The sequence below is a fragment of the Siphateles boraxobius genome, unplaced genomic scaffold, assembly GCF_051911475.1.
Source record: "Siphateles boraxobius isolate OS27281-9 unplaced genomic scaffold, OSU_SipBor_1 6, whole genome shotgun sequence".
NCBI lineage: Eukaryota > Metazoa > Chordata > Actinopteri > Cypriniformes > Leuciscidae > Siphateles > Siphateles boraxobius.
The window spans coordinates 38,821,685-38,849,674 of NW_027509186.1; the positions used below are offsets into that span (position 1 = coordinate 38,821,685).

The 27,990-nt window shown below is 43.5% G+C and overlaps 1 long non-coding RNA gene and 1 pseudogene across 1 annotated transcript in view; both read left to right on the plus strand.

Annotated features, from left to right (window-relative positions):
- The window catches only part of LOC143715731 (uncharacterized), a 436,623-nt gene that overhangs the window by 351,198 nt on the left and 57,435 nt on the right, over positions 1–27,990 (plus strand). The window lies entirely within an intron of this gene.
- Positions 26–27,988, plus strand: LOC143715730 (uncharacterized; annotated as a pseudogene).

A 27,990-nucleotide genomic window follows, 5' to 3' on the forward strand; every position in this document is an offset into this window, starting at 1 on the left:
GCTTCCCTTTGCCACAGCGGTGAAAATGAGCGGTGAACAACAGGTGAGTTTCTGTCTTACAGTATCTATAATTTACCTTTTGAGGTTTTCACAATGCCAACCCGACTTGAATATATATATAAAACATTATTTAAAGATATTATTGTAACCGATCTGTGCAAAATCAGTAGGCCTTGTGACAAACATGGCTGAAAACATTTAAGCTTGGGAGGTTTTTCTCCATAAAAATGGATCCATACATCATGATCCCTTACATCCACTTAAAATCACGGGGATATACAAATTATATACTTTTATATTTTTTGTATATTCGATGATGAAATTATTTTTGCAGAGAACATTTTAAATAATGCAGGGGTATATCAATATTTCGTGTCGCAATATTTTACAATACAAAAATGCAACAATATTGTGGATAGCAGCAATATGAAGTAAAGATATATAATACATTTAAAATATTTTAAATAAAGGTAGGCTATGTAGACAGCAACAGAGTGCAAGCAAATTTCTGTATTTTAGCTAAGCAGAATGATTAATATTTATGTTTTCATCACTTTCCCTGTGAATGAGGGAAGGGCCGACCAAGTAGAGCCTAAGTTCACCTCTAATGTAATATCAAATATAGCACTTTATAGCAGTATTAATGATTTGCCATATGTGCTAAAAGTAATAATATCAAAATAGCATTTTTAACTCTTATTTTGGATTTGTTCAAAGTATGTCAGTGTATAGTACTGTATTGCAAGATCAGTATTGTGTACTGTTACAGTACATGCCTGGAATAATCACTTTATTATTATTTAATTTATTTTGTCTTTCTTTTTTATTAACAGCCAGAGTATGCACTCATTGAAAGTGCAGCAAGAAACTTGCTGTCACTCATAACGGCAACAGCTGGTCAGGAACAGGTTCAGGGTCAGAGCCAATCCCGAGGTCTGACTCTAAATCCGTGTGGCAGTCAAAATCCGGGATTGAGGCAGCCCAGCGTTCATCAAGAGATGACAAGGTTACATATAATTAAATTATATTATTGTGTTTGCATACAAATACAAGTTTTTTTAAATCCTGAAAATATTGCATATTTTTCTTTGATAACTTTCAACAGGTCCTTTCCTAGTATGTTTAGAAAAGAAAGAACCAGTGGCAAACGCAAATTTCCTACTCCAGTGACAAAAGCTGTTGTAGCCCCCACAAAGCATACTAGTCTGCAGTTTTACTTACTCCCAGCAGCAACAGATAGGACCCCACAAGGATCTCAAGAACTTAAATTCTTAATGGCAGGGTTAGGTAAACGGCATATTTCTTTACCTGATAACAGCAATCATGCAGAGGTGAGCATTTTTAAATACAGTATTTGTAAGCAGGAACAATGTATTTAATATGTGGATTAATTACATTTTGTTTATGTAGATTACAGCATCTCTGGCAGTTGAGTATCCTAAATTGAAGAACTTAATGGGTGGATGGCTTTTATACAAGGCGTCAGGTCAGTAGTTATAATCTATTATCCCTTGTTTAACTCTATTATGTATCTTATATATCTCCATTGTTTGTATAATTTTTGTTAGCCTGTACTACTGCTGCTAGCTTAGTGCATGCATTAAAAAACATAGACAATGCACATTATTCCAAATGTTACTCATTTATTGAAGGTGGAAGTGGCCAGAGGAAATTGACTGTGATCCCACCAGAATCAGAGGGATACACAGCAAAGCTACTTAAGAGCTCATCTAATAATGGGAGGCATATGCTTTTCATTATTCCACTTCAGGATGAGATCGATATTTCACCTCTTCCTTTTGATGCCCCAGAGTTCAGCAAAATGCCAAAATCACAGTGCAAGACATGTGGTGAAACTTTGCCATTACAAGCTCTGGCTTTGCATGTAGAGTCGTGTAGAAAGCCAGACAGTGACCAAGTTAGTTTGAAGTGTTCATAAAACTGTTCTGAACTTGCATTGTTTTTGTTATTATTATTATTATTATTATTATTATTATAAAAAATATACGCTTTGATTTAATTTATTTATTTTTTCATATTCTCTGTTTAGGAGGCAGAAGAAGAATCAAGTGATTGCTTAGAAGCAAGTACTCAGATTATCTGTAAGTCTTAACGATCACATTTAGTACTTCATTATAATGCATAAATTAACTGCAACTTTAAAGTAGTTATTCTTTTTTTAACTATGTTTTTTATGTTTTGGTTGTTTGCTTCTGTTGAGTTGACCCTTGAACAGTTTGTTTGTTTTTATTTTAGCTTCCCCTGAAACATCTATTAACAGTGATCCCACCAATAAAGAAGACAAATCCGCCACAAGTAAAAGGTGCCCAATATGCCAAGTTATGTTCCCTCCTGGTTATATCGAGATTCATGCCAGTGCTTGTCGAGAAAGGTTTGTACTGGAGCACAAAGAGTTTGCTAACATTCAACCAATATTGATTTATGTTATTTCCAAATTGGATATATTTATGCTGGTATACATTCTGCATTTGGATATTTATTTATTTATAAATGTATTGTGTTACTGGCAGTTGTGGCCTAATGGTTAGAGAGGCGTACTTGTAACCTGAGGGGCGCAGGTTCGAGACTCAGTAGCAGCAGAAAATGTAGGTGGGGGTGGGGAGTGAATGAACCGCGCTCTCCTCCAACCTCATTACCCACAACTGGTAAACCCAAACGTAAGCAAGGCACCTAACCCCCAATCACTTCCTGGGCTCCACTGCCTACTCCTCTGGGTCTGTGTTCACAGTGTGTGTTTAATACTCACTGCTGTGTGTGTGTGCACATGAATTGGTGAAATGCAGAGCACAAATTCCGGATACGGGACACCATACTTTGCTACACGTCACATCACTCTTTCATTTTCATGTTATTTAGATGGCAAAATTAGTATCTTATCCAAAAACATGCTTCCAACAATGTATTTTTGTTGTACAAAATATGAATTGCTTTTGTCTTTCAGCCAGTGTCCTGTTTGGGATTTGTCAGACATTGAGACAGTCGATGTTGACACTGCGGAAGAGAGTGGCCCATCGGGCATAGCTTCCCAGACTACACCCAACCAAAATGTACCATCTACTTCGTCAGCATCACTGTCTGATTTTACTGATGAAGCAAATGGTTTGTAGCATATTATATAAAATGTTATTTCTCTATGATCTTCATAATGTTATCATACAGGCAATCTGTGAAATCTTGAAATCTTATGCTGGAAAGCTAAAGGTCAAATGGTCTTGTGATTTTCATTACAATCCTTCCCTAACTTTTTAAAACCACTATTTATTTATTTTTGTAGATTGGAAAACTGTACCAGGCCTCATTAAGGCAGTTGAATTGTACAGGCAATCTGTAATCCAAGTGCATGCATCTGAGAAACCTCTTTATATGCATCTTGACCTTACAAGCAGCATCTCGGACCAAGAAGGCTCTCTCATTGCTTTTTACAAAGCATCTAATGCCAAATGGGCGTGTCCTTTGAAAACCAGGCTTGAAGGTGGTTTCCTAAATTGTTGATGTATTTTGTGCAAACAATAGCTGAAGTAAATAACAACATTTACACTTTTTTTTTTATTTCCTAGGGGATCCTGCTGTTTGAGAGGGTGTAAACCGTTTTTTATTTTCAATGGTTACACAAAAATTGAAATGTGGTTTTCATCTCAACTTTGGTATGCACTTATTTCATCAATTTCTGAATCTGCAGTGACTAACTTTTGTCTCCTTCAGTGTCTGACAACAAAATATATTTTATCTTGTTTTTCAGGAAATGCTCATATTTCAAGAATTTTTGACGGAGAGCCAGATCATCTTGTTCCATCTTCATCGGCTCATCTAGTTGATAGTGATCTGTTTCTGATGGCTGGTAGAATGATCGGTCACTGCTTTCTTCATGGAGGGCCACCATTGTCAGGACTTAGCCCTGCTGTCGTACATGTAATTTCCGGCGGCAGTGCTGAAACAGCTGTTGTACAGATTTCAGACTGTCCAGATTTTTATTTACGTCAGAAAATTATGCTGGTATATATTCTGCATTTGGATATTTATTCATTGATCTATTTATTGTGTTACTGTTGTTATGCAGCAAATATTAATAATTTTTAGCATTTGCTTATTTAATAGTAAATATAAATTAAAGCATTTTATTAAAACATTTGTGACTTTCAGCTTGAAGGAGAATCTGAACAAACACCTGATGAGAAGGAGAGTGTTAATGATTAGTGCTTTTCGTGGGACCTTCCCCCAGTGAACAATGCTAATCGACGATGGCTTTATGAGAGACTTCTACATCATGCGGTAGTATGCATTTTAACACAGGTGGAACATTTTTTACTCTAAACCCGTTCTGTAATGTTATTTAATTTTTTGTATTGTTTTTTCTTACTAGGTCTTCGGAAGAACTATGAGGCAAATCAAACAACTCCGAAAAGGACTAAAAGAGACCTTGCTGTGGCCACTACTTTGTCAGCGTTCGGATGTGCTTCCAGTCATTTTCCCACGAGAGAAAAATGATGTGTTGACCCCAGTGGTATGTCATTGTGGTAATAATCTCTAAGTGGAAATCTGAATGAAATGGAATTAGTCATCTCCAAATAATACTCCAATTGGCTTGATTATCGTGTGTGATTCTTGAAATGTGTATTTGATTATAATTGACAGTGATTTTTGTAATTTTTATCTGTAGTGTGTCATAAACCGTATCAGCTGGCCTTCCATGGTGGAAAATCAAGAAGACAGCAATGACGAATGCTCTTTGGAGGATAAGAGCAGGGTTGCTGGCTACCTTCGTCAGTTCATTGAAAGTGGTAGAGTGTTAATTTTAATTCAGTGTATGTATGATATGTGTGTGTGTATATATATATATATATATATATATATATATAGACTGACATGCACAAGATTTTTGCACAGTAGAGTGTGTATACATATGCACACACACACATACATATTAATGTGACACTATAGATGTGATTCATCGTTTTGACTGCACACATATATAAATATATATACTGTAACATATTTAGATGCATGATAAAAATACATCAGCCAATATGCTATTAATGGAAATAAATAGAAACATTTGGATATCCTTATTTTGTTTATTTTTTAAAATTGTCATTTAATATATTCACAGCCTCCAGTCATGAGCTGAAGGCCCTCGTTAAGTTCTGGGTCGGTTGGGAGGTTCCCACTACTTTCCTCAAACTGGAGGTATCCAACTGTAACCTACCTAAGGCATCCACATGCTTTGAGACCCTACGGCTTCCATCAAAATATCTTGATTACACAGCATTCAAGAAAGAATTACTTGCCTGCATCAGTACTGTGGATACAGGATTTGGGCTGGTGTAATTACGGTTCTTTAACAGGCTTATTTCTTGTTTTATTAACATGATTTCCATTACACGAGAGTAGATGTTAAAACTTCATGCTGATTTGTACTCGGCTTTCGCCAAGATAATCACCAACTAAGACGTAGCTTTACAGTAACCTATGCTTCTCCATCCATTCTTTCCATCTGGTGACGTGAATTTTCTGTCTGGTGTTAATACAGTGTATTGCGCGTCAGCACACACAACGGCTGCAACCACAGTGCGGTCCCCCCATAACAACCCTCTGGATTGAGCGGAGTAGGGAACATCTCTAGGGTCTTCAAGTGGGCACCTTCCGTCCTCAGTCTTTCGTCGACTAGCCCACGACACCTCAAGAGGGCTCGACAGTGACTCTGGCGTCCCAGAGTCACCCCCTCCGTCCCCCACTCAACTCAGCCCAGCTTACTGACCTCTACTTCCCTCTTGCTGCTGAGACCTAACCACAATCTCACAATCTCTCCGCAACCCAACCATACGCGCCAACCCGTTTGACTAAGGCTGTCGAGCCCCACTGGTGCGTTAATATGCAGTTTCAGTGGCAACGGTTCCGTATGGCATACCACCTACCACAAAACACAATATCTGCCCAACCACCCGTCATCCACGCAATATACACAGGAACGTAATGACTGTGAATACTATACAACCTATACAAATAAACCAACAGTTGCTGCTGAGACCTAACCACAATCTCACCGCAACCCAACCATACGCGCCAACCCGTTTGACTAAGGCTGTCGAGCCCCACTGGTGCGTTAATATGCAGTTTCAGTGGCAACGGTTCCGTATGGCATACCACCTACCACAAAACACAATATCTGCCCAACCACCCGTCATTCACGCAATATATACAGGAACGTAATGACTGTAAATACTATACAACCTATACAAATAAACCAACAGTTGCTGCTGAGACCTAACCACAATCTCACAATCTCTCCGCAACCCAACCATACGCGCCAACCCGTTTGACTAAGGCTGTCGAGCCCCACTGGTGCGTTAATATGCAGTTTCAGTGGCAACGGTTCCGTATGGCATACCACCTACCACAAAACACAATATCTGCCCAACCACCCGTCATTCACGCAATATATACAGGAACGTAATGACTGTAAATACTATACAACCTATACAAATAAACCAACAGTTGCTGCTGAGACCTAACCACAATCTCACAATCTCTCCGCAACCCAACCATACGCGCCAACCCGTTTCACTAAGGCTGTCGAGCCCCACTGGTGCGTTAATATGCAGTTTCAGTGGCAACGGTTCCGTATGGCATACCACCTACCGCAAAACACAATATCTGCCCAACCACCCGTCATTCACGCAATATACACAGGAACGTAATGACTGTAAATACTATACAACCTATACAAATAAACCAACAGACCTTTCAAGTTTTCAAGAATTCTACGAAACCGTAGCATGGCGGCCTGTACACAGCCAGCTAGAATCTTTCCGTCTCAACCACAACCAGTTGCTGCTCCTTTCTGCTGCTTCAGATAAGTTCTTTACTGTACGACGCAACTCTTGGCCACTGAATCCGACGTCTCTGAGGAACCGGGTTGTAGAGTGTGCCACAAAACCACGACAACCCACTTCCACTGGATAAACCTGGACTCTCCATCCTCGCTGTTCTGCTTCAGTGGCCAGATGAGCATACCGCAGTTTCTTCCTCTCATATGCCTCTTCTACCGCATCCTCCCATGGCACTGTTAACTCTATCAGTTGAACAATGCGTGCTGATCCAGACCACAAAACAATATCTGGTTGTAGGTTAGTGGTGGCAATCTCGGGTGGAAAAATAAGCCGTTGATCAAGATCAACCAGCATCTTCCAGTCCCTAGCAGCTTCCAGTTGTCCTGGGCGAGAATTGGTGTTAGCACCTTTTCTTGGTGGTTGCTCGCCTGGGCGGAGGAATATTGTCTTCTGCGTGTAATGTTTTGCTAGAACTGGCGGCAATTTATTGGTCATACTACGCTTGCCTTCCAATGCTAAAGCCAAACATCGCAATACTTGGTCATGGCGCCAAGTAAACCGACCCTGGCTAAGAGCCACCTTACATCCTGTCAAAATGTGCCTTAATGTGGCAGGTGATGAACACAAAGGACAAGATGGATCCTCTCCTACCCAGAGGTTTAGGTTCTGCGGTGATGGGAGAACATCATATGTTGACCTAATAAGGAAACTGATCCTACTCTCTTCCATTGACCAAAGGTTTTGCCAGCCCATTTTGCGTTGTTCCACACTCTCCCATCTCATCCACTCTCCCTGCTTGGCCTGGGAAATGGCCTTTATACATCTCATCCTCTCCTCCTGCTTTCGCACCTCGTTGACTACCAGCTTCCTCCTTTGGGCTGGGCCTGCCTTGTGCCATTTAGGAGGAGCTAAACTGAGCCCAAAACCCCCTCTTCCATGCTGTACCTGTCCCACGATATCCCCAATTTGAAGGTCAGCCTTTGCCTCTACTACAGATTTCTTTGCTGACCACTTTCTACCAGTTTTTACCACAGGGGCTGTCTCCCTTACACATTTGTCGCGTGACTCTGCTAAAGTCATTTCCAGTCTGACCTTGGCACACTTAAACTCCTCGGTTAAAGCAGAGACTGGCAGCTGCAATACTCCTTTACTATAAAGTCCCACTCTGCTGAGGCAGCGTGGAACTCCCAACCATTTCCTGATGTATGAACTTATTAACGCTTCCAGCTTATCCACTGTTGTCAAAGAAACCTCATACACAGTCAGTGGCCACAGCAACCTTGGCAGTAGACCAAACTGAAAGCACCAGAGTTTCAGTTTGCCTGGTAGAGCACAGCTGTTTATGCTCTTCAACCCTTCCACTGCTTGTCGTCTAGCTTCTCCCACTCGAACTGTGTCCTTTAGATCCCCATCGTACCATCTCCCTAGACTCTTCACTGGCTTCTGAGAAACTGTTGGTATTGCCTCACCATTAATGAAGAATGTTTTATCTACTACCTTGCCTTTAATTATGGAGATGCTCCTTGATTTAGAGGGCTTAAATTGCATTCGTGCCCATTCAATATTATCTGTTAACTTCCCCAATAACCGATTAGTGCAGGCTACCGTTGTAGTCATGGTTGTCATGTCATCCATGTATGCTCTGATTGGTGGTAGTCGCTTCCCAGAAGCCAAGCGCTCTCCACCTACTACCCATTTTGATGCCCTAATGATTACTTCCATTGCCATGGTAAAAGCCAGTGGAGAAATGGTGCATCCTGCCATTATTCCAACCTCTAAGCATTGCCATGTAGTGCTGAATTCTGGAGTTGAGAAACTAAATTGCAAATCTCCAAAATAGGCTTTCACTAAATTTGTTATCGACATCGGTACCCTGAAAAAATCAAATGATGCCCAAAGAAGCTCATGTGGCACTGAACCATATGCATTAGCCAAATCCAGGAATGTCATGTGGAGCTCCTTCCTCTCCTTTTTAGCTGATTGAATTCGTTGCCAGATAACACTGATGTGTTCTAAGCATCCTGAGAATCCTGGAATGCCCGCTTTTTGAACTGAAGTGTCAATGAAGCCATTCTTTAATAGGTAGGTTGACAATCTCTGAGCAATAATGCTGAAGAAAATCTTTCCTTCGACGTTTAATAGTGAAATAGGGCGAAACTGACTGATGCTTGTAGCATCTTTTTCTTTGGGTATAAAGACTCCCCCTGCTCTGCGCCATGCTCTAGGTACAACCTGCTTTTCCCAAGCCACTTTTATCAATTTCCACAGAATTCGTAGAACTCCTGAAGCACTCTTGTACACTCTGTACGGAACTCCATTAGGCCCTGGAGATGATGAAGCCCTTGCCTTTCTCACAACCTGCTCTATCTCTTTCCACTTAGGTGCACAGACCTCCATTTGGTATTCTGGTGGATTGACAGGTGGGATGTCTGACGGAATAGACATAGGCTTATGCCTTTTTGCATCTGTATGTGTTTCCTCCAAATATCTCTCTAGCTCAACCCTAGATGCTTTTAAAGTGCCATTCTTCTCACTGGTGAATAACTTCTTTGCGAATTTGAATGGATCTTTATAGAAATTAGCCCTCGCACGCTCCTTCTTTTTGTAGCGTTTCCGTAGGCGCTCAGCTCTGCGTAATGTTGCAAGCTTATCTTTTATGGCCCTTTGTAAGAGATTGAGTCCCTCCTTCTGACTTTGTTCCGCTCTTTTCCATTGCTTCCTCAGCTGTCTCCTTTCTCTAACTAACCCTTCAATTTTCTGCTGCCGTCTAGACAATCCAGGAGTAGTTTGTACTTTTTCCTTCCTTTTTTCCACACCAAACCTCTCACTTCCATATGCGTAAATGATGTCCCCAAATTTATCCAGCTTCTTTTCAACTGTACCAGTTAATCTCTCTAATGCAAAGCATAGATCTGTGTTTACCGTGTCCCATGCAGTTTTCTCACAAGCTCTTGGCCATCTAACTCCAGGCCTATGCCCGTTGAGGTTCTTTTCTCTCTTATGCTGGTTAGTCTGACGGGGTTCACAAGAATCAATGTGTTCATCACTAACTGTGCAAACCCTCCTCTCCTCTATGACAGGGGTGCTGATATCCTGCGAACTGTGGTTTGCTTCCTGTCGCTGGATTTCATTCGACTGACTTGACTGACTTCGTAAGAAGTACTGATCAATGCGAGGCCCTTGTCCCTTCTCCCTCAAGCATTTCATTTTCCCTTGATGAATCTTCAAACCCCTGACCGTTGTCGCCTTGCTCCAGCCACAGACACAAGCTTGGAGTTCAATGGCTTTGCTAACTGCAGAACCTGAACTAGTCTTTTGTGAAGTACTCTCTATACTCATATCCGTTTCCATTCCAAAGTCGTTAACCATGTTGTCCACCATTGAGTCATCTTCCGCCCCTGCTCTCGCAGACTCTAGGGGTATTTTCCTCTTTAATTTTTCAGAAGCCTTGGGCGGGTGTCTCCAGCATCCTGTAAACACAGAGCTGGATACTGCCGACAAGGGTAGCTAACCCTTACCAGCCCCATTGGGGTCTCTTTCCTCCTGTCAGCTGTCTCTCCAGGCTGTCACAAGGTCTTTCCCTTGTTGCCAGCAGCACCATTCACCGCAGTCACTGGACGTATCCAGATCTTCATGATTTCCATTACACGAGAGTAGATGTTAAAACTTCATGCTGATTTGTACTCGTCTTTCGCCAAGATAATCACCAACTAAGACGTAGCTTTACAGTAACCTATGCTTCTCCATCCATTCTTTCCATCTGGTGACGTGAATTTTCTGTCTGGTGTTAATACAGTGTATTGCGCGTCAGCACACACAACGGCTGCAACCACAGTGCGGTCCCCCCATAACAACCCTCTGGATTGAGCGGAGTAGGGAACATCTCTAGGGTCTTCAAGTGGGCACCTTCCGTCCTCAGTCTTTCGTCGACTAGCCCACGACACCTCAAGAGGGCTCGACAGTGACTCTGGCGTCCCAGAGTCACCCCCTCCATCCCCCACTCAACTCAGCCCAGCTTACTGACCTCTACTTCCCTCTTGCTGCTGAGACCTAACCACAATCTCACAATCTCTCCGCAACCCAACCATACGCGCCAACCCGTTTGACTAAGGCTGTCGAGCCCCACTGGTGCGTTAATATGCAGTTTCAGTGGCAACGGTTTCGTATGGCATACCACCTACCACAAAACACAATATCTGCCCAACCACCCGTCATCCACGCAATATACACAGGAACGTAATGACTGTGAATACTATACAACCTATACAAATAATCCAACAGTTGCTGCTGAGACCTAACCACAATCTCACCGCAACCCAACCATACGCGCCAACCCGTTTGACTAAGGCTGTCGAGCCCCACTGGTGCGTTAATATGCAGTTTCAGTGGCAACGGTTCCGTATGGCATACCACCTACCACAAAACACAATATCTGCCCAACCACCCGTCATTCACGCAATATATACAGGAACGTAATGACTGTAAATACTATACAACCTATACAAATAAACCAACAGTTGCTGCTGAGACCTAACCACAATCTCACAATCTCTCCGCAACCCAACCATACGCGCCAACCCGTTTGACTAAGGCTGTCGAGCCCCACTGGTGCGTTAATATGCAGTTTCAGTGGCAACGGTTCCGTATGGCATACCACCTACCACAAAACACAATATCTGCCCAACCACCCGTCATTCACGCAATATATACAGGAACGTAATGACTGTAAATACTATACAACCTATACAAATAAACCAACAGTTGCTGCTGAGACCTAACCACAATCTCACAATCTCTCCGCAACCCAACCATACGCGCCAACCCGTTTGACTAAGGCTGTCGAGCCCCACTGGTGCGTTAATATGCAGTTTCAGTGGCAACGGTTCCGTATGGCATACCACCTACCGCAAAACACAATATCTGCCCAACCACCCGTCATTCACGCAATATACACAGGAACGTAATGACTGTAAATACTATACAACCTATACAAATAAACCAACAGACCTTTCAAGTTTTCAAGAATTCTACGAAACCGTAGCATGGCGGCCTGTACACAGCCAGCTAGAATCTTTCCGTCTCAACCACAGCCAGTTGCTGCTCCTTTCTGCTGCTTCAGATAAGTTCTTTACTGTACGACGCAACTCTTGGCCACTGAATCTGACGTCTCTGAGGAACCGGGTTGTAGAGTGTGCCACAAAACCACGACAACCCACTTCCACTGGATAAACCTGGACTCTCCATCCTCGCTGTTCTGCTTCAGTGGCCAGATGAGCATACCGCAGTTTCTTCCTCTCATATGCCTCATCTACCGCATCCTCCCATGGCACTGTTAACTCTATCAGTTGAACAATGCGTGCTGATCCAGACCACAAAACAATATCTGGTCGTAGGTTAGTGGTGGCAATCTCGGGTGGAAAAATAAGCCGTTGATCAAGATCAACCAGCATCTTCCAGTCCCTAGCAGCTTCCAGTTGTCCTGGGCGAGAATTGGTGTTAGCACCTTTTCTTGGTGGTTGCTCGCCTGGGCGGAGGAATATTGTCTTCTGCGTGTAATGTTTTGCTAGAACAGGCGGCAATTTATTGGTCATACTACGCTTGCCTTCCAATGCTAAAGCCAAACATCGCAATACCTGGTCATGGCGCCAAGTAAACCGACCCTGGCTAAGAGCCACCCTACATCCTGTCAAAATGTGCCTTAATGTGGCGGGTGATGAACACAAAGGACAAGATGGATCCTCTCCTACCCAGAGGTTTAGGTTCTGCGGTGATGGGAGAACATCATATGTTGACCTAATAAGGAAACTGATCCTACTCTCTTCCATTGACCAAAGGTTTTGCCAGCCCATTTTGCGTTGTTCCACACTCTCCCATCTCATCCACTCTCCCTGCTTGGCCTGGGAAATGGCCTTTATACATCTCATCCTCTCCTCCTGCTTTCGCACCTCGTTGACTACCAGCTTCCTCCTTTGGGCTGGGCCTGCCTTGTGCCATTTAGGAGGAGCTAAACTGAGCCCAAAACCCCCTCTTCCATGCTGTACCTGTCCCACGATATCCCCAATTTGAAGGTCAGCCTTTGCCTCTACTACAGATTTCTTTGCTGACCACTTTCTACCAGTTTTTACCACAGGGGCTGTCTCCCTTACACATTTGTCGCGTGACTCTGCTAAAGTCATTTCCAGTCTGACCTTGGCACACTTAAACTCCTCGGTTAAAGCAGAGACTGGCAGCTGCAATACTCCTTTACTATAAAGTCCCACTCTGCTGAGGCAGCGTGGAACTCCCAACCATTTCCTGATGTATGAACTTATTAACGCTTCCAGCTTATCCACTGTTGTCAAAGAAACCTCATACACAGTCAGTGGCCACAGCAACCTTGGCAGTAGACCAAACTGAAAGCACCAGAGTTTCAGTTTGCCTGGTAGAGCACAGCTGTTTATGCTCTTCAACCCTTCCACTGCTTGTCGTCTAACTTCTCCCACTCGAACTGTGTCCTTTAGATCCCCATCGTACCATCTCCCTAGACTCTTCACTGGCTTCTGAGAAACTGTTGGTATTGCCTCACCATTAATGAAGAATGTTTTATCTACTACCTTGCCTTTAATTATGGAGATGCTCCTTGATTTAGAGGGCTTAAATTGCATTCGTGCCCATTCAATATTATCTGTTAACTTCCCCAATAACCGATTAGTGCAGGCTACCGTTGTAGTCATGGTTGTCATGTCATCCATGTATGCTCTGATTGGTGGTCGCCAATCCATCGCTTCCCAGAAGCCAAGCGCTCTCCACCTACTACCCATTTTGATGCCCTAATGACCATCTATATCCATCTAACCATCTTCATGGATAGTGAGGTGGAATTGTTTATATAATTTCAGGTTTGGTTTTTTGTGTTTTTTTTACATGTGCAGTCACAGACACTTTTCTTTCTTTCTTTTTTTTAACTTGATTTATTTAAAAAAAAAAAAAAGCACTACAGAGGTTGAAAATAATTACCAAACTGTTCTTCACTGTTTATGCAGTGATATCTTATACAACCTGTTCATATAACATTTTGTATTTTTACATACAGTAAGTCTTTTCTTTTTGTTTACTTAAAGTTCAACATGGACAAGAGGTTGAAGATAAAAACAACAAAACTGTTCTTCACTGTTTGCTCAGTATGTGCTGTATGTAGTGAGTGGTTGCCAGATAGATATCTGTGCCATATGATGTTGAGGGTCCCATGGGATCAATGGCTGCCTGAAGTCCTGCTAGCTCTTCTGGGCTCAACAGGCTGTCAGCTGTGGGAACAATGACTCCATGTTGTGAATCATAAGGCAGGCCACAATCTTCCCAGTCAAGGTGTTGAAGGGACAGTTCCTAAAACAGATTAATCAGTATTTTATTTATAAATAAATTTATATCAGCAAGTAATATAACATAGCTTAACTAAATATCTGAATAACATTAACTGGGTCAGCAAGGTCAAATTTCCATCTTCTACATAAGCTAGAATAGCTTACACTTTCTAATGTTGTTGCAGCGATTTGTTTGATGCCATTTTGTTACCTCAGTGTTTTCAAACTCTGGCTCTGCCACCGCATGCTGAATGTTTCCCATCTCCCAGAGCTGATTGGGTGTCATGTTCCCCTCGGTTCGAATCGGGTGGTTATCCCATCCATTATGAAATGCGTCCAGGCTAGTTTGTATTCTGGGCAAGAACACATAATGGCAACTAAAAAGATGCATGTTGTTAGATAGGTCAAGGAACCCATCATCTTCCAGTGAGTGCAGCACACTATAGTATATGGTGGTTACAGCACACCACACGTCTCTCCACAGCCTCTCAATCCTGAAAAAGTGATATTTTATAAATAATTATTGTCAATGTATAATTTTATTTAAATGAAGTTAGTCTCATTCCAAACATATTGTTTCATGTAGATACATCATTACTTTAATCTAAGAAAGCAACGGCAAATAATTAACAGCACAGGTTTTAGAGTGCCACTACCATTTTTTAAAGTGATTAACAGATAGTGAAAAAAGTACAATTATACTTTTACTAGTCTCATTAGAATTATGTTTTTAAGACCGTAATCTGCAATTAATCTTTAAACAAAATGTATCCTATAGACCAGTGTTTCCCAACCCTGCTCCTGGAGGCACACCAACAGGGCACATTTTGAATGTCTCCCTTATCTGACCCATATATTTCTGGTCTTGGATTCTAATGAGTTGATTCAGGTGTGATTGATTAGGAACAGTTGGAAAATGTGTACTGTTTGTGTGCCTCCAGGAACAGGGTTGGGAAACACTGCTATAGACAACCAAAGTCCTACAAACATCTAAAGCAACAAAAAAAAGACCATAGCAATACATTTGAAGAGAAGAGGAAAAACGTCTCAGGTTACGACTGTAACCTATGTTCCCTGAGAACAGGGAACGAGACAATACGTCAACGACGCTATGGGGAACGCCTCAGGCGTGACAGGTGTCTGAAATCACTATCAAATCACGTCAATCATATTGACCGGCGACAGCCCGTGAATCATTAGCGTGAATGATTAACGTGCGACCTGGAAGTATAAAGGGGCGCCTTGCAAACATGACAAATCACCTTATCGTCTGAAGGGACTGTACGGTAGGCAAGCCCCGCGGCATGGCAGGGAGACGTATTGTCTCGTTCCCTGTTCTCAGGGAACATAGGTTACAGTCGTAACCTGAGACGTTCCCTTTCGAAGGGAACTCAACAATACGTCAACGACGCTATGGGGAACGATATACCAACGCCGCCATGCTAAGGGGAGTGCATGCCAAGTGGCAGTGACAACTGTCAGAACCAGCAACTTCAAATGAAACGCTAGAACCACTCACCCTCAGGTCACACTGGGCTGTCAGTGACAGCATTCCCTACGGTCATAACCCAAGCTACAGCCTCACAGAAAAACCTTCATAAACATGGTTAAATGAAAGGTCTACCTGGGCCGGCTCCGGGCCTGGAACCTCAGCTTCCAATTAGAAGGGGTCCCTTCTAGGGAATGTGGCTAGGGAACCCAAGGGAACCCCAGCCAGTCACTATTCAGGGGAACGTACTCACCCCGAAATGCCACCAGGACGGCCTGACCTGGCACCAGTACATAGACACTTAGTCTGGCCAAATCCTGTCTGTCTGAAGACAGAGCCTCTGGACAAATGCCTTAGGTAAGGCATCCAACCCGAGGGACTGCGAAGCTGGCAGTGAACCACTCGGCCCGGATCTCAGAGACGGGATATCCCGGAGAGTATGACTCAGCATAGTGCTTTCCGACCCTTGCTAGCGAGGGGAGTTTCTCTACTCGATCCACGGATCAACCCAGTGTCTGTGTTTCAAAACACTGAGGAGGCCTGTGAAGGCCTAAGGGCTGATCTAACTGGGAGGCCTCACGAGAGGCCTACGACCGTCTGACCAGACTCAGGAAGCCGCATGCTTAAAGAGACCCTCGTGAGGGGAGCACAAGGTCTGCCTGGTAGGCAAACCAGGCTGTAGGCAGAAAAGGTTCCGGGAGGGAACCTTTAGCAGAGAATGAACACTTTAGCGAGCCAGGGCGCAAGCTCGCCTTCAGCAGTTGCCTATTAAGGCTAGCTGAAACTGATAGCAAGAGACCACTAGCTTCATAAACCCAGCACCACTAGGGAGCGTTACAGGGAGGCCCGGAGAGGCCTACTACCTGATCCTTTAGGGAGGCACGTGAGGCCTACTACCTGATAACCACAGTACGTGGGAACTCACCTTCAGGGAGGCCCGGTGAGGCCTGCTACCCTACGACCACAGTATGTGGGGAGCTCACCTTCAGGGAGGCCTGGAGAGGCCTACTACCTGGTAACCACAAACTGTGGGAACTCACCTTCAGGGAGGCCTGGTGAGGCCTACTACCTGACCGTTCTCAATCAAGGAGGCCTGGAGGAGCCTACTACCTGATAACCCCAGTATGTGAGATGCTCACCTTCAGAGAGGCCAAGAGAGGCCTACTACCTGATAACCACAGTACGTGGGAACTCCTCCTTCAGGGAGGCCCGGTGAGGCCTGCTACCTTACAACCACAGTATGTGGGGAGCTCACCTTCAGGGAGGCCTGGTGAGGCCTACTACCTGGTCACCACTATCTGTGGGAACTCACCTTCAGGGAGGCCTGGTGAGGCCTACTACCTGACCGTTCTCATTCAAGGAGGCCTGGAGGAGCCTACTACCTGATAATCACAGCATGTGGGAACTCACCTTCAGGGAGGCCTGGTGAGGCCTACTACCTGACAGCCAAAATATTTGGGAGCCCACATCCAGGGAGGCCCAGAGCGGCCTACTACCTGACAGCCACAATATTTGGGAGCTCACATTCAGGGAGGCCCAGAGAGGCCTACTACCTGATAGCCAACGTAAGTGGGAATTCGCCTTCAGGGCGGCCGGGTGAGGCCTACTACCTGATAACCATCTTAAGTGGGAATTCACCTTCAGGGAGGCCTGAGTGGCTTACTACCTGATAACCACTGGTAGCTTTGAGCCCTGAGTCCGGGTGAAAGTATAAGGTGGCCTGCTAAGGCCAGCCAGCTGGGGACTCGCCTATCAGGGAGGCCTGGTCGGGCCTACTAGCTAATAGCAAGTCATATTCTGCCATAAAGTACACTGTTGGAAACCATACTACACAGCATAATTCACTAATGGGCTTCCAGTAGCGCTATAAGGTATGTCCCACAATGTTGGGACTCACCTCCGAGGAGGCCTGTTTAAGGCCTACTACCCATCAGTGAGTCAACTGCCCGAACCACCAAGGCCAACCACGTAAAGTGAGCTGGCCTACAGTGCCCTCTGGGGGGCTGTCCAATCAAGGAGGCCTGCTGAGGCCTACTACCTAATGGCGCAGCCTTCGTTGGCAGAAAAACTGTTTACACAGCGCCTACAGCATCCTGGTGCCTAATCACATTGCCCATGGCAGTGTACTCCGCAAGAAAGCTAGCACCCTTAAAACAAGGGGAGTACAACATACGCCACTCTGCCTCAACGGAGGCCCCAGTTAGTCAGGGGCCTACCATCTATGCATGGGCGTCAGCTCAGGGCAATGCTCTGGCTTCAGGGGAGCGTACTTCGACCAAAGAAGAAGTGAAGCTTACTTCATACTCGACCCGAGCCATAGTGGTGCGAGGTGGGATAAAACAGAACTGGGAGTGAAGTGCTCAGACCTACCCTGTATCACAGGGGAATACTCACACCTCACCCTGAGGTTACCAGGGTGCGGGCCTGCCAGCGGCTCTAGGGGTGTGGGGCTTGAATGAAAGCCAACCACCTACAACCTAGCGCTCGAGCAGTAGCTCAGCGAGGTGAGTGAAGCCTAAACTGGCGGCCTAAATCCGTAGGCCAGTTCTGCATGGGAGAGTCGGGCAGGAAACCCAGTCTTCTTCGTGAAGCGAAAGACGGCCTAACCCTGCTCAATAAAGACATATATACCACGGAGGCCTGTTTGAGGCCTACCATGTCCTTACAAACCATCCTCAGCACCACGCTGCATTACTCTAGGCACCCCAGAATGCAGAGAAGGGGGCGGGCCTTGGCCTAACGACTCCCACGGGAGGAGGCTGTTTATACAGGGATGCTAGAAACCAACATTCACACAGTGAAGGGTCAGAGGAAGAAATGCTAAAATTTTTAGCAGAGCGCCTCTATTATCCCTGGCACAGCCTAGGCCAGCTACAGAGGCGGCCCTGGTGAGGGCCAGCCTGCAAGCATAGATCAATCTGAGGGCTCGGAGGAGCCACAGCCTTACTAAAGAATATAGTCTGTATTATTCCATACAAAGGGCTGCAGAATCGCTCAGCCTAATGAAACCCAAACAGAGCTCAAGGGGCGAAATACTCAGGAAGAAGTCAACGGACCCGTGGGCCGGACATAAGATCTATCTGAAGCTCTAGCGTCAGTCAACACTCTAAGTAAAAAATTCTAAGAGAGAGACCAACTACTCTACCCTGAGGTGGCTAACAGCCCGAAGGCTAACATAGTTATCGTTCTGGCCACCTAACGGGGAACTTCAGGGCCCTAATGATCCAGGAAACTTCTCTTACCTTATTACCTTGACATGACCCCATAGCTCTATACAGGGAACGAGGTCTGTAGAGAGATACATCTCGGAATTTTAATTCACAAAAAATTACTCTTAAAAGACCAGTCAGCTCACCTGCGGCGTGCGGAGTGAAGACTCGCCAGATAGTTCTTTATGACCCTGGGGTCCACCACTTTACATGCCTGAAAGAGGCGTTTCTACTAGCCAAGCCTAGGCGGGCCATTGGAACATCGTTCTTATCATAGGCCCAGCCCCAGGCCTGATGTAATGAACGTCTGGGGAGTCAGAAGAGAGGAGAGGGCTGGATTTCTTTTTAATGAAGCCCTCCGGGGAGATTATCCATCAGCGACACTGTGTGCGCTTGTGCTGGATAACATCCCTCAGATCCCTCTTCTTGCGGGAGTCACGCCTCTTCTGCGCCCTGTTCCTCCACGGAGGGGGCGCACGAGAGGCGACACTGGCTCTCTGGCCCTGTCTACGGTCCTCGGACCGTGAAGGGCCAGGCCCTCCCGCCTGCCTGGGTGTGGAACCGGATCTCAGCGGTATGCAGGATCCTGCAGCAGGTCGGGCCTGTTATGCCTGCAGCACCGCCATAGTGTGCAGGGAAGCACCAGCCTGAACCGCTGTCGTGTATGCTCTGCCAATCAAACGTGCTGTTGACTTTAGCGGTTTGGATGGCAGGGTTGGAGCTCTCAGTGTCGACGCCTGCCCAGACACGAGATAGTTCGCAAACGACTCGTCAAATGGTCGGCATCGACACATACCCATGCTCTGCGATCCCCTCAACATCAGCGAAATTAACCCGCTGATGTCGGTGAATACGGGCAGAGTATGGGCTCTTCCATGCCCTCTCGATCTCCGTGTGAAGATCAGGCAGGAATGGAAGGCTCACCTGAGCTGGTGTGTATGGCAGGGGAGAAACCGATCGCCAAGCCTACCGCGAGCGGTCTCTCCTCTAGCGCGTCGCCATGGCAGCTACAGCCTGTTGGCGGCGCGCTCCACAACATCCACCAGGTCTGCATACACGGGGCAGGGTGGCTGAGAGGGTTCAGGATCTACCTGATTATAAACCTCCTCAGCCATCTCCTGCTCGTCCTGAAGAGCAGCAACTGCAGGAAACCATTGGTGCCTGCAGTTCGCCCTCGTCAGCCGTCGAATCATTTGAGAGGTTTACAGGACTCTCAAGATGATCGATGAGCTCTATCTGGAAGCCCATGATGCAAGTCGCCGCTCTGCCTCGGCACGAGCGGGACCACGCGGACCAGACGTTGAACCCCCTTCACTCGAGAAGAGGGCCAGACGAGAGCGGAGCGTTTTAAGAGAAAAACGCTCACAGTTCACACAGAGGATTCCCTCGAGAACCTCTCGTGCGCGCTCTTCTCCCAGCCAGGAAAAAACACACTCGTGTGCTGTACATTTCATTTTCTTACCGTTTCATTGAGTAGCGTTTTCAAACAGATGAGATGATTTGTCATGTTTGCAAGGGCGCCCCTTTATACTTCCAGGTCGCACGTTAATCATTCACGCTAATGATTCACGGGCTGTCGCCGGTCAATATGATTGACGTGATTTGATAGTGATTTCAGACACCTGTCACGCCTGAGGCGTTCCCCATAGCGTCGTTGACGTATTGTTGAGTTCCCTTCGAAAGGGAACTACTTGCCTCTGATTGTGGACACTCTTTTCAGCAATAAAGCTGGACCTTCCTGTGCCCGGTACGGTGAACATCAGGCGTGCTATGTCGACATTCTCTACGCCATGGTCACCTCTTACTCTAAAGAATAATTGATTAACAGTAATCATGCTAAACATAAATATAAGAAGTGAATACATGCATTGCAGCATTTACAACAATTTCCTGTCAAAGCCTTTTTTATGTCACTTCATATAAAATAGTCAGGATAGTTAATCCAAAAATGATATTGATATTATTATATATATTATTATTATAATTATATATTATTTCATCATTTACTCACCATTATGTTGTTAAATAACCTGCATGATTGTCTTTCTTATGTGGAATACAAAATAAGAATCTTGAAGAATGTCAGTAAGAAAAGAGTTTAAATTCCCATTGACTTTCTGGTCCATAAATGGGAATCAAAACGGTTTTATTAACAACACATTGTTTATATTCCACAGAAGAAAGTCAGTCATACAGTTTGGAAAGACATGAGGGTCAGTAAATGATGAATAAATGAACATTTGTGGGTGAACTAACCCTTTAACATCATACATGTTGGTTTTATTTGGACACCCAAATAAAACTCTGAAAACTGCAGCATGTGAAATTTCAGCTCAATACAGTTTAATGTTAACCGAAAGACTAAACACACACTCATACAGCACACACATGTGAGTGTTCCTCTGCATTTAAACTTTACATTTTCCACTTGAGATATATATATATATATATAAGTGGAAAATGTAAAGTTTTGTAAGACTGGAAAACTGGTTGAAGCGGGAAATTAACATTTGACTTCCTCCCCTCTTAACCCTGAGACACAAGTCTCACCTCATCTACATTCCCTCTCTCGCAGTAACAGCTAAAACTCACTTACGAATATATATATATATATGGTTTAATGTGAATGATTATCATTTGAGTATTATGTTTAGTATCATTTAAACTATCGCAGGGTGACTGGTACAGATGTCTCATTTCTAAATAAGTAAAACAAAAGGAAATAAGGTTTTTAGAAGTTTAGAGAAACTGACACACAAAGGAAGATATTGGCAAATGGTCTCTCCTACCCCCGTCAAAAAAGGTGTAACCTGAATGCAAATTACCATTGTTAGCATGTTTTCATGTGAAGAGACTTTTAATGAACTGCAGCAAGAAGTTCTAGGCCATTTCTGTACTTCAGATGGCCCGTTAGGTTGAGAGTCGCAGAGACTCCATCCTAATGTATTTCTTAAAATTTTGGGTTTGCGTCTCTTTATTCCAGAGCATTTGATGTTTTGTATTGATCATCTTTAAACTGATTATAAAATTGGCATGATACATTTACCCGACATAATAAATTGTAAACATTTGATTTTATCCTAACGGTCTTTGTTATTATTTTCATTAAAGAGTTCTAAAAGAATAAACAAACATTCGCTAACGTTTAATGATGCACGGATATCATTAAAAACATTTTAATTGATGGAGTCAGGTAAAATAACGAGTTAATACATGAGAAAATGTATTGGATTTAATCTAAATCCCTTTACCATGAGAAAAGACGGAACACGCGTGAGACCTTCACCGCTGATTGAATACCGCCATTGGTTCGATTTTATTCAAGTTTAAATGCAGAGGAACATTATATTTGTATATGTGTGTGGGCATTTCCTATTTAGATGTTGCTGCAAATATAAAATTATTGTTAGTGGCTCTGATTTTGCTTTCTTAGATCACAAACTCATAAACTTCAGTTTTAGTTTTCCGATATCTCACCACTGAAGAAAATGCTCCTATCGTAAAATCAATCCTGTGAATCCATCTTCTTTCTCTGTTTCAATAAGGGCTTCTACCTTGTCAGAATGTCTACTATCTAACTGTCCGTCCGAAATCTGCTGTATTTACAATAATGCTTTTTCTCAAATACTTGAGAGGCAAGTATGACCCAGGCCGTCCAATGCTTCATTCGATGATATCCCATCTGTGCCATCTCCAAAACACAGGACCATGACTGGTTCCGCCAGAAAGGGGCCACCAGAAGGTCTACGTGTCTGTCCTCCCTGATTCGTCTGATGACCTGAGAAAGTAGCACTATTGAGGGAAATGCGTACAGAGGTAGACTGGGCCACTCATGGGCCAGTGCGTCCCTGTCCTTCAATAAGATTATTGGGCAGTGAGAGTTGTTTTCTGAGGTAAAGAGATCAACCTCTTCCCTCTTGAAGATACTCCAGATCGTATGAACCATCAGGGGATGAAGAATCCAGTTGCCTGAGGACACATTACCCTGGGACAGCATGTTTGCCCTTGGTTCAGTTTGCCTGGAAGTGCAAACCTCCAGGTTGCGCTGTACCCATAAGAGAAGGCGCCTCACCAGTTTGTACAGAGGCCTTGATCTGAGTCCACCTTGGTGGTTCATGTAGGACACCACGGCCATGTTGTCCATGCTCGTTCCGGAGCCAGATGTTGGCCTGTCCTTGCACAGAGCATTCCAACCCAGGCTGGAGGCATCTGTCAAGACCACTTTCCTTCTGGAGACAAAGCCCAAGGCTGTGTCAACCCGGTAAAGACGAGGGTCCTTCCAAGGGGCCAGGAAAAAAGTAAAATAGGAACATATGGGGGGTAAGGGATGGGACAGTATATACTGAAGGGATGGTGGCACTTAATTGGGTAGAAGTTGGAAGCTGATCAGTGGCAAAGCCGGAAGTTCAGGAAGCCAGGGATATTGATCCGGGAACTTGGCTTGGCCACTATGACTGAGAACATATAGTAGGGCCACCCCCTCCCCCAATAATTTTTTGGAAGGACCTATAGGGTTGTGAATGGGAGTGGACTCTGGTCAGGGAATGGAGCCATCACTGGAAGACTCTGGTCAGGGAATGGAGCCATCACTGGAACAGACCCAGGAATTTCTCTCACTGGAACCGACTCTGTGGCTGGCACACTGGTGTCCTCCTCGCTCTTGCCGATGGTAAAAGGGGAACCATTGCAGAGGAATACCCAGTCCATGTAGCTACTCCTCAAATGTCCCTTGAGGTCTGTCTTCTGAAAAACACACATTGGGACAGAAAGCATTGGGACACCCCTCCAAATCATTTAATTCAGGTGTTCCAATCACTTCCATGGCCACAGTTGTATAAAATCAAGCACCTAGGCATGCAGACTGCTTCTACAAACATTTGTAAAAGAATGGGTTGCTCTCAGGAGCTCAGTAAATTCAAGTGTGGTACCGTGATAGGTTGCCATCTGTACCATAAGTCCATTCGTAGAACTTCCTCACTGCTATGACTAAGTAAAAACAATTGGGAACAGAAGTCGACAACTTTCGGCAGAGTCAATAGCTACAGACCTCCAAACTAGGTTTGGCGGTTGCCAGGAGAACGGTCGCCCGACTCCATTATGCCAAGTTTAAAGTTTGGTGGAGGGGGGATTATGGTGTGGGGTTGTTTGGGATTGGCTGCTTAGTTCCAGTGAAAGGAACTCCTAATGCTTCAGCATACCAAGACATCTTGGACAATTTCATGCTCCCAACTTTGTGGGAACAGTTTGGGGATGGCCTCTTCCTGTTCCAACATGTCTGCGCACCAGTCCTAACCTCAACCCGATAGAACTCTGTCTCCTCTCCACCAAGGTCTGTGGTGGGCGTTCTGGCGCAATATGGCTGATGTCGCATCATCCAGGTGGATGCAGCACATTGGTGTCACTTTGTGTGTTCCTGTGCACCCAGGAACCCTGCATATTCCCTTCTTGTAACACATTATTTGCCATTGTGAGGTATTGTCCAAGACAACCTTGAACAGTACCCCTTATCGCACAACATTGCCCTGAGGCAACAAAAAGAAAAACTGAATTTGTGAATATGCAAAGTGAAAAAACTTTATAAAACCTGCCAAAAAATAATCTTGCCTTTTTCTCACACCGTGTGCTCCTGTGACCATGTGTCAGAAAAGGACGTCCCACCTACAAATAATGCATTCTAGTGACTCCCAAACCTTATTGGACTGTTCTTAGACACTTTTTTTTTTTCAAACATTCTAATTGGTTGCAATCATTTAAAATAAAAATGTACTGAACATAGGGCTTAAGAAAACTTTCCTTTGCCCTCCGTACTGTAGAGGGTTAATATTCTGGAATAGTGACAATCAATGCATATGTTCTCATTTTGAGTATAATATTATCAGATTACAGACATACAAAGTAATTATTACAGCAAAAGCTAACGTTTTATTATAAATAATTATAGTTATAATAGTTATTTTTATTCGGGGGTACGTTTTTCCCATGAAATAAACAGTTCTTCTGTTTGTTTATATATAAATATTATTTCCTTTCTCTATATAATAAATGTTCTAAAACTGTATGAGGTAGAAACAGACTTTAAAATAAATTTCAAAAGTTTTGTCTAATAGCTTGCGGAATGAAATGAAACGGAAACTATACTGGAATGAGCCAAAGATGCTTTTCAGCAACTCGGTTAACGTGGTGGTGCTGTTATTTTGCTCTGTTGTTTATATTATACAAACAGCATTGTACATATAGATACAGGGCCATATGTGGTTGTATAGCATATCAACATTTCTCCTCAGAAAACTTCTACAAAGAGAAGCCACAATATGCCAGTAAACAGTACTTTGTCTCTAGTCAAACAACAACAAAAACGGTCTGATATTTGAATGCGCCTCAGTGCAGTTTCCACTTTGTGAGTGCAAACCTAAAAAAATATAGATTAGATGAGAGAAAGTGAAAGATGTGATACAGATACCTGAACTCTTGTTTTCTGTTATTGAATCGGGGTTCACTTGAATTTTCACCTTTATCATCCTTAAACTGATTCTATCTCCTTAATATGTTTATTTCAGACCACATTGAAGTGAAAGAGCAAAGACAAGAACTGAAGTAAAAGGTAATGAATCTATAGTTTGTTTCAGCCTGTTGACACCAATACAACGATTTAATGTGCCAATTTACAGAAGATCTCAGACATCACCATAATGAATGAGCTGAAAATAGGGAACTTTTGGAGACAAAGAGGTTTTTCAGCAGCTCAGTTAAACATGATGGCTCTGTACTTTTAAAATGCAGATTGGATAAAAACACAGTGATCACAGTTCACACCTGCAGTGAAGCCCCTCCCACAACAATTCACCAATAAATACTGGGAATATTCCCATCATCCTACAAGAGAAGGACAAACTCCAGGAGTAGCAGCTGAAATATGTGTGACTGTTATATTCAATTCAATTCAATTCAAATTTATTTGTATAGCGCTTTTCACAATACTTATTGTTTCAAAGCAGCTTTACAGAATGTGCATTTCAGAAATGTACATAGAAAAAAAAATACAGTTAGTTAATCATGTAGTAATTTAGGGCATAACATATCGCCGGCGTTGAGTGGTCTCTTCACAGGCGTCGAGTCGTCTCTTCACAGGCGTTTAGTCATCTTATCGCAGGTGTTGGGGCATCGGAGGTCTCCGTGAGAGGCTGGATACAAACCGGAGCTGACGAACGCTATTTACAGCAGAAAAGCAGATGGGAGATAATTAGCATAGCTGCTGTTCATAATATTAATGCATTCGGTCTGATTCAACAGTGGTATAAAAGGTAAGCATTATGTGAATGCTTGGCTAAAGAGATGCGTCTTTAATCTAGTTTTAAACTGGGACAGGGAGTCTGAGCCTCGAACAATATCAGGAAGGCTATTCCAGAGTTTAGAAGCTAAATGCGAGAACGCCCTCCCTCCTTTAGTGGACTTAGATACCCTAGGAATGACCAGAAGCCTTGAATATAGTGATCTTAAAGAACGCGATGGATTGTAGGGCGCTAGAAGGTCCATTAAATACACAGGAGCTAAACCATTTAGGGCTTTATACGTCAGTAATAGTACTTTGTAATTGATACGGAACTTAATAGGTAACCAGTGTAGAGATGATAAAATTGGTGTTATATAATCATATTTTCTTGACCTAGTAAGAACTCTAGCAGCTACATTTTGCACTAACTGTAGCTTGTTTATTGAGGATGCAGGACAGCCAGCTAATAAAGCATTACAGTAATCTAGTCTCGAGGTCATAAATGCATGTCAAACAGATAGGATGTTACGTAGCTTAGCAATGTTTCTAAGGTGGAAAAAGGCTGTTCTTGTCTGTTATAGATGGAGTTTATTAAAGAGGAGATTGAAGACATGAGTGATCCAGAATAAAACATGAAGATACTGAGGAACAAACAGGTTGGTGTCCATTCTTGATTCTTCATTATGACTGCTTTGGTTGATGTGAATTAGTAACCAGTATATGGATGATAGAGAAATACATCCAAATGATCATAACCTTTTATATAGCAGTTGTCAAACATATTTTTACTATATTAAAAAGTGAATGACAGAACAAAAAATGAAAGATCTGATCTCTGTTGCTATTAAATAATGGTTCACTTGAACTGATTCTAACTGTATTTCTGTGTATTTTAGGCCAGGTGAGAGTGAAAGAGCAAAGACAAGAACTGAATGAAGTGGAGGAGGAACATCGTAACTTTACAATTCAAAGAACAAAAGCCAAAAAGACGCACACCTGCACTCAGTGTGGAAAGAGTTTCACACACAAAGGACACCTTAACACACACATGAGAATTCACACTGGAGAGAAACCGTATACATGCACTCAGTGTGGAAAGAGTTTTTCTCAAGCATCAACTCTCAGTGATCATCCATCTCCGTCACTCTGGAGAAAAAACATTTAACTGTGATCAGTGTGGTAAAAGTTTTATTTTGTCATCACAGCTAAAACAACACCTGAAAGTTCATTCAGATGAGAAGCCTTGTGTGTGTTCTCTCTGTGGAAAGAGTTTTTCGAGGCTGGGTAGTTTTAAAAGGCAGCAGAAAACACACAATGAAGGGAGAGATTATATGTGCTTTGACTGCGGTAAGAGTTTTACTACATCTAGTGAACTGAAACTGCATCAACGAATTCATACTGGAGAAAAACCTTACAAGTGCTCATATTGTGACAAGAGTTTCAGTCTGGACACCTGAAAACACATGAGCGACTTCATACTGGAGAGAAGGCGTACGATTGCTCTCAATGTGGAAAGAGTTTCAGACAGAAAGGAAACCTTAACACACACATGAGAATTCATACTGGAGAGAAACCGTATACATGCACTCAGTGTGGAAAGAATTTTTCTCGAGCATCAACTCTCAGTCATCATCTGCACATTCACATTCAGTGTGGTAAAGGTTTTATTTCATCATCAAATCTAAAAACACACCTGAAAGTTCATTCAGATGAGAAGCCTTATGTGTGTTCTCTCTGTGGATGAATAATGTAAAATATGTATTTTATGTGTAAAGTCTCAGTCTCTGTGGTTTTAAGAGATTTCAACCCTGGGGTCGTCAAAAGGTCCTTAAAA